We start from the raw sequence: 21,359 nt of genomic DNA, 5'->3' as shown, positions 1-21,359 counted from the left end.
GACCTTAACAGACCCAAGCAGACCTTAACGGACATTAACAGACCTTACTAGACCTTAGTAGACCTTTAAAAACCTTAGTAGACTCTAATATAACTTACTAGACCTTAACAGATATTACTAGACCTTAACATGTCTTAATGGACCTTAAAATAACTACTTGGACAATAACAGACCTTAGTGCATCTTAACAGACTTCACTAGACCTTAACAGGCCTTACTGGACCTTAACAGACCTCACTAGACAGAAGTAAACATCAAAAAAACTTAGTAGACTTAACAAACCTTAATAAATCTTAACAGAACTTACTAGACCGTAAAAGACCTTAAGAGACTTTAACAGACTTTAGAATACCTTACTGGACCTTAGTAGACCTTACTGGACCTTAACAGACCTCACTGGACCTTAACAGACCTAACTGGACCTTAAGAGACCTTAATGTACTTTAAAAGACCTTACTAGACCTTAACAGGCTTTAACAGACCTTACTAGAACATAACAGACCTTACAAAACCTTTAAAGTTCATAATAGACTTTAACAGACCTTAATGGACCTTAACAGACCTTACTGACTCTTAATAGACCTGACAGGATCTTAATAGACCTTACTGGACCTTAACAGTATTTAATACACCTTAAAAGGCCTTACTAAATTTTATCAGACCTTACAAGACCCTGCAAGACCTTAGTAAGCCTTAAAAAACATTAGTAGACCTTAACAAACCATACTAAACCTTAACAGGATTTAAAAGACTATAACATGTCCTACTGGACCTTAAAAGAACTACCAGGACCTTAAAAGACCTTAATGGACCTTAACAGGCATTACTGGAACTTAACAGACCTTACTGAACCTTAAAAGGCTTTACTAGACTTTAACATGCCTTAGAAGACCTTAACAGACCTTAGGAAACCTTAACAGACCTTAGTAGACCTTACTGGACCTTAGTACACTTTAATAGACCGTTATAGACCTTACTGGACATTAACAAGCCTTCCTAGACCTTAAAAGACCTTACTAGACATTAACAGACTTTACTGGACCTTAACAGACCTTACTGGACCTTAACAGACCTTACTGGACCTTAACAGACCTTACTGGACCTTAGCAGACTTCAACAGACCTAACAAAACATTAACAGATCTTACTAGACCTTAGCAAACTTTAAAAAATCTTATTTGACCTTAAAAGGTCTTAGTAGACCGTACTAGTTTTTAACAGACCTTACAGGACCTTAACATACCTTTCTGGACCTTAACAAACCTTAATAGAACTAAACAGATCTTAGTGGACCTTACTAGACTTTACTGGACCTTAAAAGACCTAACTGGACCGTAAAAGGCCTTACTAGACATTAAAAAACCTTACTGGACCTTAAAAGAACTTATTAGACCTTAACAGACTTTACTGGATCTTAATAGACCTTACTGGACCTTAAATAACTTTACTAGACTTTAAAAGGCCTTAGTAGACCTTACTGGACCTCAACAGACCTTACTGGAACTTAACAGACCTTACTGGACCTTAACAAACCTTAATAGACCTAAACAGATCTTAGTGGACCTTACTAGACCATACTAGACCTTAACAGACCTTAAAAAGACCTAACTGGACCGTAAAAGGCCTTACTAGACATTAAAATACCTTACTGGACCTTAAAAGAACTTATTAGACCTTAACAGACTTTACTGGATCTTAATAGACCTTACTGGACCTTAAAAGACTTTACTAGACTTTAAAAGGCCTTAGTAGACCTTACTGGACCTTAACAGACCTTACAGGACCTTAACAGACCTTACTGGACCTTAACAAACCTTAATAGACCTAAACAGACCTTAGTGGACCTTACTAGACTTTACTGGACCTTAACAGACCTTACTGGACCTTACTGGACCTTAAAAGACCTAACTGGACCGTAAAAGGCCTTACTAGACATTAAAAGACCTCACTAGACCTTAAAAGACCTTACTAGACCTTAACAAACCTTACTAGACCATAACAGACCTTACAAAACTCTAAAAGTCCTTAGTAGACTTTAACAAGCCTTACTGGACCTTAAAAGACCTTAACAGACCCTACTAGACTTTACCAGTCCTTAACAGACCTTACTAAACCTTAACAGACCTTACTAGACAATAACAGACTTTACAAAACCCTAAAAGTCCTTACTAGACTTTAACAGGCCTTACTGGACCTTAACAGATCTTATTGGACAGTAAAAAGCTTTACTGGACGTTAACAGACATTACTAGACCTTAACAGGCCTTAATGGAACTTAACAGGCCTTACTAGACTACCAGTCTTTAACAAACCATACTAGACTTTAACAGACCTTAGTGGACCTTACTGGACCTTAGCAGACCTTACTGGACGTTAACAGACATTACTGGACCTTAACAGACCTAACTGGACCTTAGAAAACCTTATTGGACATTAACAGGCTTTTACTACTAAACAAGCATATAAAGAGTCCCTCTGCAAAAAGCTTTTAGAAGGTAAACTTAAGCAGTCTCACCAAGTTCCAAAAAGTCCAGTCACAGTTCAATATTCCATTCCTATGTGATGGATGTCCAAGCTCACCAGTAATCCATTTGCTGTGACTGATGACTGTAGAGTAGGTCCTAAACAGTTGTTGGGTACACAAAACCAGGATGACCTCCAAGTACCACAAACCAGCAAATTGCTTTTGGCACAATTCTAGACCAAAATGCTGAAAAAGAAAACAAACAGGTATAACTACATGGGTAACACACTGTTTCCTCCCAATTAAAACTAAACATACAAAGGTACACAAACCAAAAGTACTTACGTTGGGCTAAAAGAACAGTATATTCTCCCAACAAGGACTTGAAAAACATGCCTAAGGAAATCCTGCAGGCTACAAATTCATTTTCCCTCTCAAAGTAATTCTTCTTCTCCCACTTAATTTTACACCTGAGTGACTGACACTGCCCACTAGTGACTGGGAAAATAATTTAACTAGTGACAGTGCCTAATCATTGTCACAAGACCCTACAAGACCAAACAATACCTTAGTAGACTTGACAAAACAGTATTAGACCTTACTAGACCTGACTGGACCTTACTAGATTATACTAGACCCTACAAGACTTTACCAGACTTTATTGGACATTACTAGCCTTTAATAGATGTCAATATATCCTAAAAGACCTAACCAGACAACACTAGAACTTAAGACATTACTAGACCCTACAAGACATTAGTAGACCTTAGTTGTTTTTATTAGACTTTACTAGTCCCTAAAAGACCTTACTAGACCTTATCAGACTTTAATAGATGCTACTATGTCCTAAAAGACCTAACCAGACCTTTCTAGACATTACTACACCTTACAAGACCATTCTAAGCTTTATTAGTCCTTGGTAGACCCTACTAGACCCTACAAGACCTTACTAGACTTTTCTAGACCTTACTAGATTATACTGGACCCTACTAGACCCTACGAGACTTTACCAGACTTTATTGGACATTACTAGCCTTTAATAGATGTCAATATATCCTAAAAGACCTAACCAGACAAAACTAGAACTTAGACATTACTAGACCCTACAAGACATTAGTAGACCTTAGTTGTTTTTATTAGACTTTACTAGTCCCTAAAAGACCTTACTAGACCTTATCAGACTTTAAAAGATGCTACTATGTCCTAAAAGACCTAACCAGACCTTTCTAGACATTACTACACCTTACAAGACCATTCTAAGCTTTATTAGTCCTTGTTAGACCCTACAAGACCCAACTAGACCTTGCAAAGCCTTACAAGACTTTAATAGAGCCTGCAAGACCTTACCAGACCAAAAAGACTTTACAAGAAACTATTAAAATTTACTAGATCCTATTAGACTTTACTAGACCATACAAGAAAGTTCTGAACCTTACAAGACCTTAACAGAACTTACTGAACCTTAAAAGGCCTTACTAAACCTTAAAAGGCCTTACTGGACCTTAACAGACCCTAAAATACCTTAGTAAGCCTTAAAAAACCTTAGTAGACCTTAACAAACCCTACTAAATCTTAACAAGCTTTACTAGACCTTAACATGCCTTACTGGACCTTAAAAGAACTACCTGGACCTTAACAGACCTTACTGGATGTTAACAGACCTTACTAGACCTTAACAGACCTTACTAGACCTTAGTAAACCTCAGAAAACCTTAGGAGACCATAAAAGGTTTTACTAGACCTTAACAGACCTTACTAGACTGTAACAGACTTTAGGAGACTTCAACAGACCTTAGTAGACCTTACTGGACCTTAACAGACCTCACTGGACCTTAACAGACTTTACTAAAACTTAACAGACCTTTGTAGACCTAATAGCCCTAAATAGACTTTAACGGACATTAACAGACATTACTAGACCTTAGTAGGCCTTACTGGACATTAAAAGAACCTACTAGACTTACAGACCTTAACAGACATTTCTAGACCTTAGTAGGCCTTACTGGACCTTATTAGAGCTTACTGGACCTTAACAGACCTTACTGGACCTTAACAGACCTTACTGGACTTTAACAGACCCTACTGGACTTTAAAAGACCTTACTAGACATTAAATGACCTTTCTGGACCTCAAAAGACTTTACCAGACCCTACTGGACCTCAACAGATCTTACTAGACCTTAAATGACCTTATTAGACCTTAACAGGCCATTCTTGGCCTTAACAGGCCTAACTTCACATTAAATGACCTTAATAGACCTTAACAGACCTTACTAGACCTTAAAAGGCCTTACGAAACCCTAAAAAGACCTTACTGGACCTTAACAAAGCTTACTAGACCATAACAGACCTTACGAGACTTTACCAGACTTTACTGGACCTTAACAAACCTTACGAGACCTTAACAGACCTTAGCAGAACCTTAACAAACATTACTAGACCTTAACAGACCTTACTGGACTTAAACAGACCTTCGTAGACCTTAAAAAACTTCAGTAGACATTAACAGACCTTACCAGACCTTACTGGACCTTACCAGACTTTTATGAACCTTAAAAGACCCTACTAGACCTTAACAGACTTTAACAGACCTTAATAGACCTTAGTAGACCCTACTGGACCTTAAAAGACCCTACTGGACTTTAACAGACCTTTCTGGACCTTACAAGACCTTAACAGACCTTTCTAGACCTTAGTAAACCTTAAAAAACCTTAGTAAACTTAAACCTTACTACACCTTAACATGCCTTATTAGACCTTAACAAACCATAGGAGACCTTAACAAACCATACTAGACTGTAACAGACCTTATGAGACTTTAACAGACCTTAGTAGACCTTACTGGACCTTAGCAGACCTTACTGGACAATAACAGACATTACTGGACCTTAACAGACCTTACTGGTCTTTAGAAAGCCTTGTTGGACATTAACAAACTTTACTGGACATTAACAGGCTTTACTGGACCTTAACAGGCCTTACTGGACTTTGACAGACATTACTAGACCTTAACAAGCTTTACTGGACCTTAACAGACCTAAACAGACGTTAGCATACCTTAACAGAACTTATTGGACCTTAACAAAACTTACCAGACCTTAACAGACAATACTAGACCTTAGTAGGCCTTACTGGACCTTAACATGCCTTACTAAACCTTTAAAGGCCTAAATGGATCTAAATAGACCTTACTGAACTTTAACAGATCTAACTGGACTTTACAAGGCCTTATTGGACGTTAACAGAAATTACTAGACCTTAACAGGCCTTAATGGATCTTAACAGGCCTTACTGGACCTTAAAAGACCCTACTAGACTTTACGAGACCTTAACAGACATTACTAGACCTAAAAAAGCATTACTAAACCTTACTGGACCTTACCAGACCTTACTGGACCGTACCAGACCTTACTGAACCTTTAAAGACTTTACTAGACCTTAACAGTTTTTAACAGACCTTAGTAGACCTTACTGGACCTTAAAAGGCCTTACAAGACCTTACTAAACCTTAGTAGACGTAACAAACCTTACTAGACCTTAAGAGGCTTTACTAGACCTTAACATGCCTTAGGAGACCTTAACAGACCATACTAGACCGTAACAGACCTTAAAAGACTTTAACAGACCCTACTAGACTATAGTGGACCGTATAAGACCTTACTGAACCTTACCAAACATTACTGGACCTTAACAGACCTTACTGGACCTCAACAGGCCTTACAGGAACTTACCAGAAATTACTAGACTCTACCAGAACTTACTGGACCTTAACAGACCTTACTGGACCTTAACAGACCTTACTGGACCTTAACAGACCTTACTGGACCTTACCAGACCTTACTGGACCTTACCAGACCTTACTGGTTCTTACCAGACCTCACTGGACCTTACTGGACCTTACCAGACCTTAACAGACCTTACTGGACCTTATTAGACCTTAGCACACTATAACATACCTTACTGGACTCTAACAGACTTTAGTAGACCTTAACAGACCTTACCAGAACTTACTGGACCTTATCAGACCTTACTAGACCTTAAAAGACCTTACTAGACCTTAAAAGACCTAAACAGACCTTACTTGACCTTAACAGACCTTAAAAGGCCTTCCTATACCTTAACAGATCTTACTAGACCTTAACAGACCTTTCTAGACCTTAGTAAACCTCAAAAAACCTTAGTAGATTTAACAAAACTTAACAGGCTTTACTAGACCTTAACATGCCTTAGAACACCTTAACAGACAATAGGAGACCTTAACAGACAATACTAGATAACAGACCTTAACATGCCTTAGAACACCTTAACAGACAATAGGAGACCTTAACAGACAATACTAGATAACAGACCTTAAGAGACTTTAACAGACCTCAGTAGAACTTACTGGACCTTAACAGACATTGCTGGACCTTAACAGGCCTTACAGGAACTTAACAGACATTACTAGACCTTAGCAGACCTTACTGGACCTTAACAGACCTTACTGGACCTTACCAGACCTTAGTGGTTCTTACCAGACCTTGCTGGACCTAACCAGACCTTAACAGACTATAACATACCTTACTGGACTTTAACAGACTTTAGTAGACCTTAAAAAACTTTAGTAGACCTAAGTAGACCTTACCAGACCTTACCAGACCTTAAAAGGCCTTAATATAACTTAACAGATTTTACTAGACCTTAACAGACCTTTCTAGACCTAAGTAAATCTCAAAAAACCTTAGTGGACTTAACAAACCTTACAAGAACTTAACAGGCTTTACTAGACCTTAACATGCCTGAGGAGACCTTAACAGACAATAGGAGAGCATAACAGACAATACTAGACCATAACAGACCTTAGGAGACTTTAAAAGACCGCAGTAGAACTTACTGGACCTTAACATACCTTACTGGACCGTAGAAAGCCTTACTTGACCTTAACAGGCCTAACTGGACTATAACAAGGCTTACTAGGCATTAACAGATCTTACTGGACTTTAAAAGACATTACTAGACCTTAACAAGCTTTACTGGACCTTAACATACCTTAACAGAACTTACTGGACCTTAACAGAACTTACCAAACCTTATTGGACCTTAACAGACCTTTGTAGATCTAAATAGCCCTTACTAGTCTTTAACAGACCTTAAAAGACATTACTGGACCTTACAAAATATTACTGGACGATAACTGACATTACTAGACCTTTACAGGCCTTAAAGGATCTTAACAGGCTTTACTAGACCTTAAAAGGCCTTACTGGATCTTAACAGACCCTACTAGACTTTACCAGATCTTAACAGACACTACTAGACCTTAAAAGGCATTACTGGAAATTAACAGACATTACTAGACCTTAGCAGACCTTAATTGACCTTAACAGACCTTACTGGACCTTAACAGACTTTAGTAAATTTTAATTTTAACTTCAGTAGACCTTAACAGACCTTAGTGAACCTTAAAAAACCTTACCAGACCTTACCACACCTTACTGGACCTTATCAGACCTTAAAGGACCTTACTAGACCTTAACAGACCTTAAAAGACCTTACGAAACCCTAAAAGACCTTACTAGACCTTGAAAGACCTTACTAGACCTTAACAAACCTTACTTGACCATAACAGACCTTACAAAACTCTAAAAGTCCTTAGTAGACTTTAACAAGCCTTACTGGACCTTAAAAGACCTTAACAGACCCTACTAGACTTTACCAGTCCTTAACAGACCTTACTAAACCTTAACAGACCTCACTAGACAATAACAGACTTTACAAAACCCTAAAAGTCCTTACTAGACTTTAACAGGTCTTACTGGACCTTAACAGATCTTATTGGACAGTAAAAAGCTTTACTGGACGTTAACAGACATTACTAGACCTTAACAGGCCTTAATGGAACTTAACAGGCCTTACTAGACTACCAGTCTTTAACAAACCATACTAGACTGTAACAGACCTTGTGAGACTTTAACAGACCTTAGTGGACCTTACTGGACCTTAGCAGACCTTACTGGACGTTAACAGACATTACTGGACCTTAACAGACCTAACTGGACCTTAGAAAACCTTATTGGACATTAACAGGCTTTTACTACTAAAAAAGCATATAAAGAGTCCCTCTGCAAAAAGCTTTTAGAAGGTAAACTTAAGCAGTCTCACCAAGTTCCAAAAAGTCCAGTCACAGTTCAATATTCCATTCCTATGTGATGGATGTCCAAGCTCACCAGTAATCCATTTGCTGTGACTGATGACTGTAGAGTAGGTCCTAAACAGTTGTTGGGTACACAAAACCAGGATGACCTCCAAGTACCACAAACCAGCAAATTGCTTTTGGCACAATTCTAGACCAAAATGCTGAAAAAGAAAACAAACAGGTATAACTACATGGGTAACACACTGTTTCCTCCCAATTAAAACTAAACATACAAAGGTACACAAACCAAAAGTACTTACGTTGGGCTAAAAGAACAGTATATTCTCCCAACAAGGACTTGAAAAACATGCCTAAGGAAATCCTGCAGGCTACAAATTCATTTTCCCTCTCAAAGTAATTCTTCTTCTCCCACTTAATTTTACACCTGAGTGACTGACACTGCCCCCTAGTGACTGGGAAAATAATTTAACTAGTGACAGTGCCTAATCATTGTCACAAGACCCTACAAGACCAAACAATACCTTAGTAGACTTGACAAAACAGTACTAGACCTTACTAGACCTGACTGGACCCTACTAGACATTACAAGACTTTACTAGACCCTACTGGAACTTGCTAGACTTTACTAGACCCTACTAGACCCTACAAGACCTTACTAGACTTTTCTAGACCTTACTAGATTATACTAGACCCTACTAGACCCTACGAGACTTTACCAGACTTTATTGGACATTACTAGCCTTTAATAGATGTCAATATATCCTAAAAGACCTAACCAGACAACACTAGAACTTAAGACATTACTAGACCCTACAAGACATTACTAGACCCTACAAGACATTAGTAGACCTTAGTTGTTTTTATTAGACTTTACTAGTCCCTAAAAGACCTTACTAGACCTTATCAGACTTTAAAAGATGCTACTATGTCCTAAAAGACCTAACCAGACCTTTCTAGACATTACTACACCTTACAAGACCATTCTAAGCTTTATTAGTCCTTGTTAGACCCTACAAGACCCAACTAGACCTTGCAAAGCCTTACAAGACTTTAATAGAGCCTGCAAGACCTTACCAGACCAAAAAGACTTTACAAGAAACTATTAAAATTTACTAGACCCTATTAAAATTTACTAGATCCTATTAGACCCCAAAACTTTACTAGACCATACAAAAAAGTTCTGAACCTTACAAGACCTTAACAGAACTTACTGAACCTTAAAAAGCCTTACTGGCCCTAGACCCTAAAATACCTTAGTAAGCCTTAAAAAACCTTAGTAGACCTTAACAAACCCTACTAAATCTTAACAAGCTTTACTAGACCTTAACATGCCTTACTGGACCTTAAAAGAACTACCTAGACCTTAACAGACCTTACTGGATGTTAACAGACCTTACTAGACCTTAACAGACCTTACTAGACCTTAGTAAACCTCAGAAAACCTTAGTAGACCATAAAAGGTTTTACTAGACCTTAACAGACCTTACTAGACTGTAACAGACTTTAGGAGACTTCAACAGACCTTAGTAGACCTTACTGGACCTTAACAGACCTCACTGGACCTTAACAGACTTTACTAAAACTTAACAGACCTTTGTAGACCTAATAGCCCTAAATAGACTTTAACGGACATTAACAGACATTACTAGACCTTAGTAGGCCTTACTGGACATTAAAAGAACCTACTAGACTTACAGACCTTAACAGACATTTCAAGACCTTAGTAGGCCTTACTGGACCTTAACAGGCCTTACTAAAACTTAAAAGGCCTTACTGGAAATTAAAAGACATTAACAGAACTTACAAGACTTTAACAGGTCTTACTAGACCTTAACCAACCTTACTGGACTTTAACAGATCTTAGCACACCTAAAATACTTTACTAGACCTTAAAAGACCTTACTGGACATTAAAAGACCTTACTGGGTCTTAAAAGACCGTACTGGATCTTAATAGACCTTACTGGACTTTAACAGATCTTACTGGACCTTAAAAGACCTTACTGGATTTTATAAAGCCTTACTGGACGTTAATAGACATTACTAGACCTTAACAGGCCTTAATGGACCTTAAAGGGCCTTACTAGACCTTGAAAGGCCCTATTGGAATTTAACAGACCCTACTAGACTTTACCAAACCTTAACAGACATTACTGGACCTTAAAAGGCCTTACAGGAAATTAACAGACATTACCAGACCTTACCAGACCTTACCAGACCTTACCAGACCTTACCAGACCTTACCAGACCTTATCAGACCTTATCAGACCCTACCAGACCCTACCAGACCCTACCAGACCTAACTGGACCTTAACAGATCTTACTGGACATTAACAGATCTTAATGGACCTTAACAGATCTTACTGGATCTTAAAAGTCCTTACTAGACTTTAAAAGAACTTATTAGACCTAAAAAGGCCTTACTAAACCATAACAGACCTTACAAAACATTAAAAGTCCTTACTGGACCTTAAAGACCTTACTGGATCTTAATAGACCTTACTGGACTTTATCAGATCTTACTGGACCTTAACAGACCTTACTGGACTTTAAAAAGCCTTACTGGACGTTAACAGACATTACTATACCTTAACAGGCCTCAATAGACCTTAAAAGGCCTTATTGGAACTTACCAGACCTTAACAGACATTACTAGACTTTAAAAAGCATTAATAGACCTTAACAATCCTTACAGGAAATTAACAGACATTACTAAACCTTAGCAGACCTTACCGAACTTTACGAGACCTTACGAGACCTTACGAGACCTTACGAGACCTTACGAGACCTTACGAGACCTTAGCAGACCTAAGCAGACCTTAACAAACCTTACTGGAGCTTAACCGGATATACTGGAATTTAACAGACATTACTGAACCTTAACAGATCTCAACAGACCTTAACAGAATTTACTAGACCTTAACAGGCCTTAGTGGGCCTTAGTAGGCCTTACTGGACCTTAACAGACCTTACTGGACCTTACTAGATCTTAAAAGACCATACTGGACCCTAACAGCCCTTACTAGACCTTAGTGAATCTCAAAAAACCATAGTAGACTAAACAAACCTTAATAGACCTTAACAGGCTTCACTATACCTTAATATGCCTTAGGAAACCTTAACAGACCTTACTAGATCATAAAAAATATTGGGAGACTTTAACAGACCTTAGTAGACCTTAACAGACTTTACCAGACCCTACTGAACTTTAACAGACCTTACTGGACCTTAACAGGCCTTACTTGACCTTAAGTGACCTTAATAGACCTTAACAAACTTAACTAGACCTTAAAATTCCTTACTAGACTTTATCAGATCTTAGAAGACTTTAAATGGCCTTAAAAAACCTTAAAAGTCTTTACTGGACTTTAACAGGCCTTACTGGACCTTAAAAGTCTTTACTAGATCTAAATAGACCTTAATAAATCTTAATAGACCTTACTGGATCTTAATAGACCTTGCTGGACCTTAACAGACCTTACTGGACATTAAAAAGCCTTAATGGACGTTAACAGGCATCACTAGATTTTAAAAGGCATTACTGGACCTTAACAGGCCTTACAGAAAATTAACAGACATTATCAGACCTTAGCAGACTTTACTGAACCTTAACAGGCCTGACCAGACCTGACCAGACCTGACCAGACCTTACTGAACCTTACCAGAAGTTACTGGACCTTAAAAGACCTAAGCAGACCTTTACAGACCTTACTGGACCTTAAAAGACCCTAGTAGACCCTAAAAAACTTTAGTAGACCTTAACAGACCTTAAAAGACTTTACCAGAACTTACTGGACCTTAACAGACCTTACTGGACCTTACCAGACCTTACTGGACCTTACCAGACCTTAACAGACCTAAGCAGACTTTACTGGACCTCACCAGAACTTACCAGACCTTACTGGACCTTAACAGACCCAAGCAGACCTTAACGGACATTAACAGACCTTACTAGACCTTAGTAGACCTTAGTAAACCTTAGTAGACCTTACTGGACCTTAACAGACCTTACTGGATCTTACTACACCTTACTGGACCTTAAAAGACCATAAAAGATCTTACTACACTAGAGTAAACTTTAAAAACCCTTAGTAGACCTTAATAGACTTTACTAGACTTTAACAGGCCTTAGTAGACCTTACTGGTTTTTAAAAGACCTTAGTAGACCTTACTGGTTTTTAAAAGACCTTACTGGACCTTAACAAATCTTACTGGACCTTAACAGACCTTAACAGACCTTACTGGACCTTATTACACCTTACTGGACCTTAACATACCTTACTAGACCTTAACAGACCTTGTAAGACCTTAACAGACCTTACTGGACCTTACTAGATCTTAAAAGACCATACTGGACCTTAACAGCCCTTACTAGACCTTAGTGAATCTCAAAAAACCATAGTAGACTAAACAAACCTTAATAAACCTTAACAGGCTTCACTATACCTTAATATGCCTTAGGAAACCTTAACAGACCTTACTAGATCATAACAAATATTGGGAGACTTTAACAGACCTTAGTAGACCTTAACAGACTTTACCAGACCCTACTGAACTTTAACAGACCTTACTGGACCTTAACAGATCTTACAAGACCTTTAATGACCTTAGTAAAACTTAAAAGGCCTTTCATGGCCTTAACAGGCCTTACTTGACCTTAAGTGACCTTAATAGACCTTAACAAACTTTACTAGACCTTAAAATTCCTTACTAGACTTCATCAGATCTTAGAAGACTTTAAATGGCCTTAAAAAACCTTAAAAGTCTTTACTGGACTTTAACAGGCCTTACTGGACCTTAAAAGTCTTTACTAGATCTAAATAGACCTTAATAAATCTTAATAGACCTTACTGGATCTTAATAGACCTTGCTGGACCTTAACAGACCTTACTGGACATTAAAAAGCCTTAATGGACGTTAACAGGCATCACTAGATTTTAAAAGGCATTACTGGACCTTAACAGGCCTTACAGAAAATTAACAGACATTATCAGACCTTAGCAGACTTTACTGAACCTTAACAGGCCTGACCAGACCTGACCAGACCTGACCAGACCTGACCAGACCTGACCAGACCTTACTGAACCTTACCAGAAGTTACTGGACCTTAAAAGACCTAAGCAGACCTTTACAGACCTTACTGGACCTTAAAAGACCCTAGTAGACCCTAAAAAACTTTAGTAGACCTTAACAGACCTTAAAAGACTTTACCAGAACTTACTGGACCTTAACAGACCTTACTGGACCTTACCAGACCTTACTGGACCTTACCAGACCTTAACAGACCTAAGCAGACTTTAATGGACCTCACCAGAACTTATTAGACCTTACTGGACCTTAACAGACCCAAGCAGACCTTAACGGACATTAACAGACCTTACTAGACCTTAGTAGACCTTAGTAAACCTTAGTAGACCTTACTGGACCTTAACAGACCTTACTGGATCTTACTACACCTTACTGGACCTTAAAAGACCATAAAAGATCTTACTACACTAGAGTAAACTTTAAAAACCCTTAGTAGACCTTAATAGACTTTACTAGACTTTAACAGGCCTTAGTAGACCTTACTGGTTTTTAAAAGACCTTAGTAGACCTTAGTAGACCTTACTGGTTTTTAAAAGACCTTACTGGACCTTAACAAATCTTACTGGACCTTAACAGACCTTACTGGACCTTATTACACCTTACTGGACCTTAACATACCTTACTAGACCTTAACAGACCTTGTAAGACCTTAACAGACCTTGTTAGACCTTAGTAAACCTCAAAAAACCTTAGTAGACTTAACAAACCTTACTAAACCTTAACATGCCTTAGGAGACCTTAACAGACCTCAGGAGACCTTAACAGACCTTGATAGACCTTAACAGACCTTAGGAGACTTTAACAGACGTTAGTAGACCTTACTGGGCCTTAGTAGACCTTACTGGACCTTAACAGACCTTACTGGACTTTAACAGACTTTACTGGACCTTAACGTACCTTACTTGAACTTAACAGACCTTAGTAGACCTAAATAGCCCTTACTAGACTTTAACAGACCTTGACAGACATTACTAGACCTTAGTAGGCCTTACAAGACCTTAACATGCCTTACTAAACCGTAAAAGGCCTTACTAGAACTTAACAGACCCTACTAGATTTTAAATGACCTTAACAGACATTTCTAGACCTTAATAAACCTTACTGGACCTTAAAAGAAATTAACAGACCCTACAAGAATTTACAGGCCTTACTAGACCTTAACAGGCATTACTGGACCTTAAAAGGCCTTACTGGACATTAAAAGAAATTAACAGACATAACTAGCCCTTAAGAGACCTTTCTACACCTTAACAGACCCTAAAAGACTTTACCAGACCTAAACAGACATTACTAGACCTTAACAGGCCTTACTGGACCTTAAAAGAAATTAACAGACCCTATAAGACTTTACCAGGCATTACTAGACCTTAACAGGCCTTACTAGACCTTAAAAGAAATTAACAGACATAACTAGCCCTTAAGAGACCTTACTACACTTTAACAGACCTTCACAGACCCTAATAGATTTTACCAGACCTTAACAGACATTACTAGACCTTAAAAGGCATTGCTGGACCTTAACAAGCTTTACTGGACCTTAAAATGCCTTACAGGTGTTGTGGGAATTCAAAATAACCCTTAAAGATTGACACAGACAACCGGGCTAATGATAAAAGCAAATAATCAATTTATTACTCAGCTGAAAACCAATCTCAATGCAAACGCTCACACAGCTTTACAGAGGAGAGAGACATATGCCGTCTGTAGTATCGTATGCCATGTAGAAACATGGTGTACTTCCATAAGAATGCACCTGTATCAAAATCTTGCGTGCACCCCTGCACACACAATCCTGACACCCATGCATTCCCACAGAAGCAAGAAGTCCATGCCAAGATCAACATATCTCTGGAACTAAGAAACCTTCCAAAAAGACTCTTCTACCTCTGCTAATTAAACTAAGAAAGCAGAAACTTGAGTTTAATGCAAATAACTAATAAAAAAATAACATTTCCATTCACACAGGAAAATAACAGACATTACTAGACCTTAAAAGGCTTTACTGGAATTTAAAAGACCTTAACATACTTTAGCAGACCTTACTGGACCTTAACAGATTTTACCAGACCTTACTGGACCTTAACAGACCTTACTGGACCTTAACAGACCTTAGCAGACCTTAACAGACCTTATTGAACTTTAACAGACCTTAATAGAATTTACTGGACCTTACCAGACCTTAGTAGACCCTACTGGACCTTAACAGACCTTACAAGACCTTACTGGACCTTAACAGACCTTACTGGACCCTAAATGACCTTACTAGACTTTAACAGGCCTTACTGGACGGTAAATGACCTTACTAGATTTTAACAGACCTTACTAGACCTAAACAGGCCTTACGAAACCTTAACAGATCTTACTGGACCTTAAAAGACCTTAATAGACCCTTACAGACCTTAAAAGATTATAAAAGACCTTGCTGGATCTTAACAGACCTTACTGGAACTAATCAGGCTTTGCTGGACCTTAAGAGACCTTACTGAACCTTAACAGACTTTACTAGACCTTAAAGGGTCTAACTAGACTTAAAAAGGATTTACTGGACTTTAACAGATCTTACTGGACCTTAACAGACCTTACTGGACCTTAATAAGCCTTACTGGACGTTAACAGACCTTACTAGACCTTAACTAAACTTACTGGACCTTAACAAACCTTACTAGACTTTAACAGCCTAGGTTAAGGTACTAGGCCAGTGACCAGAGGGTCACTGGTTCAAGCCCCACCACTGCTAGGTTATCACTGTTGGGCCCTTGAGCAAGGCTCTTAACCCTCAATTGCTCAGACTGTATACTGTAACTGTAATGTTAGTCGCTTTGGATAAAGGCGTATGCTAAATGCTGAAAATGTAAATGTAACAGACCTTATTATACCTTAACAGACCTTACTGGACCTCAACAGACCTTAGTAGACCTTACTAGACCTTAGTAGACCTTACTGGACCTTAACAGGCCTTACTAGACATTAAGACCTTAATAGACAATAACAGACCTTACTAGACATTAACAGACCTTACTAGACATTAACAGACATTAACAGACCTTACTAGACCTTAAAAGATCTTACTGGACCTTAACAGGCCTTACTGGACCTTAACAGACTTTACTAGACATTAAAAGACCTTACTAGAATTTAACAGACCTTACTGGACCTTAACAAACCTTAATAGACCTTAACAGACCTTACTAGAAATTAACAGACTTTACTGGATCTTTAAAGACCTTACTGGACCTTAACAAACCTTACCAGACCTTACTAGACATTAACAGACCTTACTAGATTATAACACACATTACCAGACATTAACAGACCTTACAAGACCTTAACAGATCTTACTAGACCTTGGTAAACCTTTAAAAACCTTACTGGACCTTAACAGACTTTACTAGACCTTAACAGGCCTGAGAACACCTTACTGGATTTTAAGAGACCTTACTGGACGTTAACAGACCTTTCTGGATCTTAACAAACCTTACTAGACCTTAAAGGACTTTACTAGACCTTAAAAGACCTAACTAGACCTAACTGGACCTTAACAGACTTTACTAAACCTTAAAAGACCTTACTGGATCTTTAAAGATCTTACTGGACCTTAACAAACTTTACTAGACCTTATCAGGCCTTAGTAAACCTTGCTGGACCTTAACAGACCTTACTAGACATTAAGACCTTACTAGAAATTAACAGACCTTACTAGACCATAACACACCTTACTAGACATAAACAGACCTTACTAGACTTTAACAGATCTTACTGGACCTTAACAGACCTTACTGAACCTTAAAAGACCTTATTGGACCTTAACAGACTTTACTGGACCTTAACAGACCTTACTAGACTAGACCTTACTGGACCTTAACAAACCTTACTAGACCTTACTGGACCTTAAAAGACTTTACTAAGCCTTAAAAGACCTTACTGGATCTTAAAACACCTTAGTGGATCTTAACAGACCTTAATAGACATTAACAGACCTTACTAGACCTTAGTAAACCTTAAAAAACCTTAGTAGACCTTAACAGTATTTACTAGACCTTAACAGGCCTTAGTAGACCTTACTGGATTTTAACAGACCTTACTGGACATTAAAAAACCTTTCTGGACTTTAACAGACCTTTCTGGACCTTATCAAACCTTAATAGACCTTAACAGACTTTACAGGACCTTAACAGACCTTACTAGACTTTACTGGACCTTAACAGACTTTACTAGACCTTAAAAGACCTTAATTGATCTTAAAAGACCTTACCGGACCTTATCAGGCCTTAGTAGACCTTACTGGACGTTAACAGACCTTACCAGACCTTACTAGACATTAAGATCTTACTAGACATTAACAGACCTTATTAGACCATAACACACCTTACTAGACATTAAAATACCTTACTAGACATTAACAGACCTTACTAGACCTTAACAGATCTTACTAGACCTAAAAAAAACCTTAGTAAACCTTAACAGTATTTACTAGACCTTAACAGGCCTTAGTAGACCTTTCTGGTCTTTAACAGACCTTTCTGGACCTTATCAAACCTTACTAGACCTTAACAGACTTTATAGGACCTTAACAGACCTTACTAGACTTTACTAGACCTTAAAAGACCTTACTGGACCTTAACAGACCTTAACAGGCCTTAGTAGACCTTACTGGACCTAAACAGACCTTACCAGATCTTACTAGACATTAAGATCTTACTAGACATTAACAGACCTGACTAGACCATAACACACCTTACTAGACATTAACAGACCTTACTAGACCTTAACAGATCTTACTAGACCTTAGTAAACCTTAAAAAACTTTAGTAGACCTAAACAGTATTTAATAGTCCTTAACAGGCCTTAGTAGACCTTACTGGATTTTAACAGAATGTACTGGACCTTAACAGACCTTACTAGACCTTAACAGACCTTACTAGACCTTGGTAAACCTCAAAAAACCTTAATAGACTGAACAAACCTTATTAGACCTAAAAAGGCTTTACTAGACGTTAACATGTCTTAAGAGACCTTAACATGCCTTAGGAGACCTTAACAAACTATAGGAGACCTTACCAGACCGTAACAGACCTTAGTAGACCTTAGTGGACCTTAGTGGACCTTAGTGGACCTTAGTGGACCTTAGTGGACCTTAACAGATCTTACTGGACCTTAACAGGCCTTACTGAACCTTAATAGGCCTTACTGGACATTACCAGGCCTTACTGGACATTAACAGATCTTACTGGATTTTAAAAGACATTACTAGATCTTAACAAGCCTTACTGGACCTTAACATAACTTAGCAGACCTTAACAGAACTTTTCAAACCTTACTGGACCTTAACAGACTTTACTAGACCTTAACAGGCCTAAGTAGACCTTACTGGATTTTAACAGACCTTACTGGACGTTAACAGACCTTTCTGGACTTTAACAGACCTTTCTGGACCTTAAAAGACCTAACTAGACCTTACTGGACCTTAACAAACCTTACTAGACCTTATTAGACCTTACTGGACCTTAACAGACCTTACTAGACATAAACAGACTTTACTGGATCTTAACAGACCTTACCAGACTTTACTAGACATTAACAGACCTTACTAGACATTAACAGACCTTACTAGACCTTAGTAAACCTTAAAAAACCTTAGTAGACCTTAACAGTATTTACTAGACCTTAACAGGCCTTAGTAGACCTTACTGGATTTTAACAGACCTTACTGGACATTAACAGACCTTTCTGGACCTTATCAAACCTTAGTAGACCTTAACAGACTTTACTGGACCTTAACAGACCATACTGGACCTTAACAGACTTTACTGGATCTTAAAAGACCTTACTGGAGCTTAACAGGCCTTAGTAGACCCTATTGGACAATAACAGACCTTACTAGACAAAAACACACATTACCAGACATTAACAGACCTTACTAGACCTTAGTAAACCTTAAAAAACCTTAGTAGACCTTAACAGTATTTACTAGACCTTAACAGGCCTTAGTAGACCTTACTGGATTTTAACAGACCTTACTGGACGTTAACAGACCTTTCTAAACTTTAACAGACCTTTCTGGACTTTAACAAACCTTACTAGACCTTAACAGACTTTACTGGACCTTAAAAGACCTTACTAGACTTTACTGGACCTTAACAGACCTTAACCGGCCTTAGTAGACCTTACTGGACCTTAACAGACCTTACTAGACATTAAGATCTTACTAAACATTAACAGACCTTATTAGACCTTAACAGATCCTATTAGACCTTAGTAAACCTTAAAAAACTTTAGTAGACCTAAACAGTATTTAATAGTCCTTAACAGGCCTTAATAGACCTTACTGGATTTTAACAGACCGTACTAGACCTTAACAGACCTTACTACACCTTGGTAAACCTCAAAAAACCTTAGTAGACCGAACAAACCTTATTAGACCTAAACAGGCTTTACTAGACCTTAACATGCCTTAACAGACCTTAACATGCCTTAGGAGACCTTAACAGACTATAGGAGACCTTACCAGACCTTACTGGACCGTAACAGACCTTAGTAGACCTTACTGGACCTTACTGGACCTTAGTAGACCTTAATGGACCTTAACAGGCATTACTGGACCTTAATAGGCCTTACTGGACATTACCAGGCCTTACTAGACATTAACAGATCTTACTGGATTTTAAAAGACATTACTAGATCTTAACAAGCCTTACTGGACCTTAACATTACTTAGCAGACCTTAACAGAACTTTTCAAACCTTACTGAACCTTTCCAGACCTTACTAGACATTAACAGACCTTACTAGATTATAGCAGATCTTACTAGACCTTAGTAAACTTTTAAAAACCTTACTGGACCTTAACAGACTTTACTAGACCTTAACAGGCCTGAGTAGACCTTACTGGATTTTAACAGACCTTACTGGACGTTAACAGACCTTTCTGGACTTTAACAGACCTTTCTGGACCTTAAAGGACCTAAATAGACCTTACTGGACCTTAACAAACCTTACTAGACCTTATTAGACTTTACTGGATCTTAACAGACCTTACCAGACTTTACTAGACATTAACAGACCTTACTGGACATTACCAGGCCTTACTGGACATTAACAGATCTTAATGGATTTTAAAAGACATTACTAGACCTTAACAAGCCTTACTGGACCTTAACATAACTTAGCAGACCTTAACAGAACTCATCAAACCTTACTGAACCTTACCAGACCTTACAAGACCTTAACAGATCTTACTAGACCTTGGTAAACTTTAAAATACCTATTGGACCTTAACAGACTTTACTAGACCTTAACAGGCCTGAGTAGACCTTACTGGATTTTAACAGACCTTACTGGACGTTAACAGACCTTTCTGGACCTTAAAAAAAACTTACCAAACCTTAACAGACTTTACTGGACCTTAAAAGACCTAACTAGACCTTACTGGAACTTAACAGACTTTACGAAATCTTAAAAGACCTTACTGGATCTTAAAAGACCCTCCTGGACCTTAACAAACTTTACTAGACCTTTTCAGGCCTTAGTAAACCTTGCTGGACCATAACAGACCTTACTAGACATTAAGACCTTACTAGAAATTACCAGACCTTACTAGACAATAACACACCTTACTAGACATTACCAGACCTTACTAGACCTTAAAAGATCTTACTGGACCTTAACAGACTTTACT

The sequence above is a fragment of the Trichomycterus rosablanca genome, chromosome 11 (assembly GCF_030014385.1).
Source record: "Trichomycterus rosablanca isolate fTriRos1 chromosome 11, fTriRos1.hap1, whole genome shotgun sequence".
Taxonomy (NCBI): Eukaryota; Metazoa; Chordata; class Actinopteri; order Siluriformes; family Trichomycteridae; genus Trichomycterus; species Trichomycterus rosablanca.
Note: the sequence above shows the minus strand (reverse complement) of the source record.